The following is a 3,593-nucleotide window of genomic DNA, read 5'->3' on the forward strand; positions in this document are numbered from 1 at the left end:
TCTTGCGATTCGTATTCAGAGCAGCAGCTCATATCACTCATTACTATCCTAATATTTCACCCCGACTCTCTAGACTGGGGTTTGAAGGGAGAAAGTATCATACCATGCATTACTCAAATAATCTCTTTGGTTAGCATGATGGATCTGAAGTTGCAGCCGAAGCCGGAGTCGGAGCTCATGTCACTCGTAACTCATTGCTCAAACAATCATGCTCTTTAACTCCATGGATTTGGATTCCCAGCCGAAGCAGCTTTCGGAGCTCATATGTCTCTTTTCTCGAAAAATATCTCTTGACAACGCTAAGGAGTCAGATTCGGACTCGGACTCGGATTCGGATTCGGATTCAGATTCTGATAGTAAGCTGGACTTGGAGCTCAAGTCACTCTTTACAAAAACATTGGTTTTGGAGCCAGAGCCGGAGCTCATGTCCCTCATCTTTCAAATAATCTCTGTTGTGGTTGAAGAAGTACAGTGGAGAGGCAATCAAAAGTTGGAGTGTCTCTTAGGACGGTGGGAGAAATACAGAATCCCACGAGAGGAGTCTACCTATTTTCACTGCCGAGGTTGCAGCGGCAAGAACCATGAAATTTTTAACAAGGCTCCACTTGAGATCAAACACCATCTTCAGCTTGTAATGTTGAGAGAGAACAAAACCAGGCACTGCTATTGTTGTGATGAAAATCTCAAAAGGATATTTTATTATGGTTCTCTATGTGATTTTGCTATCAATATGGCTTGTGCAAAGAAACCATCAGTCTTATCTAGAGACCATCGCAAGTGGCATGAGCATACACTTGCTCTATTTCCAAGACAAGCTTTCTTAACTTGCAATCTTTGCGCCTTGGCTGATGTAAGTTCCCCTATCTATATGTGTCCCCCTTGCGACTTTGTGGTTCACCAAAGATGTATCAACTTACCACGTGTCAGAAAGATATCGCGCCATTCCCATCGTATCTCTTTTACCCCTTTTTTGACAAAGGAGATTGGTCTTGTGGTGTTTGTCGCAAAAAGATAGACAATAATTACAGAGGCTATTCTTGCATCAAGGACGGTTGTTCATATGCAGCGCATTCAAGATGTGCTACGCAAAGTAATGTGTGGGATGGTAAAGAACTTGAGGGAGTGCCAGAAAAAGAAGACATTGAACATGTTGAGCCGTTTGTGAGGATAAGGGAGGGACTAATAATGCATTTCAGTCATCATCATTTTTTTATACTTGATAAGAACACGGGCAGGGATTACGACGAGAACAAGGTGTGTCAAGCATGCATCACACCAATCTATTTTGGGAACTTCTACTCTTGTAAGCAATGCGATTTCATTCTTCACGAAGAATGTGCAAATATTTCTCGCAAAATACACCACCCGATACATCCACATATGCTTACTCTAGGATATGGATGTTAGAACTGAATTTTCAGAAACAAGTTTCAGAAAATTGCAGGTTTTGGGACAATGACTTTCCGGCGACTTTCCGGCCAAATTTCGGCCAAATGGCTGATCGGAATTGTCTGGTCGATAGTGCAATGGAAAGCTGGTAACGAGTACTACTAGATGGTATACTCATACGTCCAAAACGGAGTTGATTTGAACGAGAAATAAGAGTGTGAAGTGAGCTACTTGGGATGGTTTGGAAAATATCCCACATCGGAAATATGATTGATTTTTCCGTCATATATATATAGTTTTACACTCTTCTAGTTTCAAAAGTGTGTAGAAGGAAGAGGGAAGGTTCCCACACGCGAACCGAACTGAACCGGGCCGAGCACGGATGCGGGACGGGCCGGACGCGGGCCGGGCCGGACGCGGGCCGGGCCGGGCTGGGCTGGTCTCGGACGCGGGCTGTGGTCTCTTGGGCTTTTGGGTTTTTGGGCTTTTTGGCTCTTGAGACAGCTGTAGGTTCATTTAATTTTTGGAAAGACTTGGTGTGAACTCCAAGCAAACTTGGGTAGCACTCTGAGAATATTCAGTGAATATTTTCTTGAGACCTCCCTCCTTCCACTATATATAGAGACATAGTCTCTCATTATTTTTCACACACAAAAACATAAACACTCCTTCCTCTGAAGATCTCTCTCTCCCTCTCCCTTGCTTAGTCCAAGTAAGTTCTTAGTTTAGTAGTCTCGAGAGTATAACGTAGATCNGTTGTGGTTGAAGAAGTACAGTGGAGAGGCAATCAAAAGTTGGAGTGTCTCTTAGGACGGTGGGAGAAATACAGAATCCCACGAGAGGAGTCTACCTATTTTCACTGCCGAGGTTGCAGCGGCAAGAACCATGAAATTTTTAACAAGGCTCCACTTGAGATCAAACACCATCTTCAGCTTGTAATGTTGAGAGAGAACAAAACCAGGCACTGCTATTGTTGTGATGAAAATCTCAAAAGGATATTTTATTATGGTTCTCTATGTGATTTTGCTATCAATATGGCTTGTGCAAAGAAACCATCAGTCTTATCTAGAGACCATCGCAAGTGGCATGAGCATACACTTGCTCTATTTCCAAGACAAGCTTTCTTAACTTGCAATCTTTGCGCCTTGGCTGATGTAAGTTCCCCTATCTATATGTGTCCCCCTTGCGACTTTGTGGTTCACCAAAGATGTATCAACTTACCACGTGTCAGAAAGATATCGCGCCATTCCCATCGTATCTCTTTTACCCCTTTTTTGACAAAGGAGATTGGTCTTGTGGTGTTTGTCGCAAAAAGATAGACAATAATTACAGAGGCTATTCTTGCATCAAGGACGGTTGTTCATATGCAGCGCATTCAAGATGTGCTACGCAAAGTAATGTGTGGGATGGTAAAGAACTTGAGGGAGTGCCAGAAAAAGAAGACATTGAACATGTTGAGCCGTTTGTGAGGATAAGGGAGGGACTAATAATGCATTTCAGTCATCATCATTTTTTTATACTTGATAAGAACACGGGCAGGGATTACGACGAGAACAAGGTGTGTCAAGCATGCATCACACCAATCTATTTTGGGAACTTCTACTCTTGTAAGCAATGCGATTTCATTCTTCACGAAGAATGTGCAAATATTTCTCGCAAAATACACCACCCGATACATCCACATATGCTTACTCTAGGATATGGATGTTAGAACTGAATTTTCAGAAACAAGTTTCAGAAAATTGCAGGTTTTGGGACAATGACTTTCCGGCGACTTTCCGGCCAAATTTCGGCCAAATGGCTGATCGGAATTGTCTGGTCGATAGTGCAATGGAAAGCTGGTAACGAGTACTACTAGATGGTATACTCATACGTCCAAAACGGAGTTGATTTGAACGAGAAATAAGAGTGTGAAGTGAGCTACTTGGGATGGTTTGGAAAATATCCCACATCGGAAATATGATTGATTTTTCCGTCATATATATATAGTTTTACACTCTTCTAGTTTCAAAAGTGTGTAGAAGGAAGAGGGAAGGTTCCCACACGCGAACCGAACTGAACCGGGCCGAGCACGGATGCGGGACGGGCCGGACGCGGGCCGGGCCGGACGCGGGCCGGGCCGGGCTGGGCTGGTCTCGGACGCGGGCTGTGGTCTCTTGGGCTTTTGGGTTTTTGGGCTTTTTGGCTCTTGAGACAGCTGTAGG

The 3,593-nt window shown here is 43.7% G+C and overlaps 1 pseudogene; it reads left to right on the forward strand.

Annotated features, from left to right (window-relative positions):
* LOC109126523 overlaps positions 224 to 3,593 on the forward strand; it is a 15,577-nt pseudogene continuing 12,207 nt past the window's right edge.

The sequence above is a fragment of the Camelina sativa genome, chromosome 2 (assembly GCF_000633955.1).
Source record: "Camelina sativa cultivar DH55 chromosome 2, Cs, whole genome shotgun sequence".
Lineage (NCBI taxonomy): Eukaryota > Viridiplantae > Streptophyta > Magnoliopsida > Brassicales > Brassicaceae > Camelina > Camelina sativa.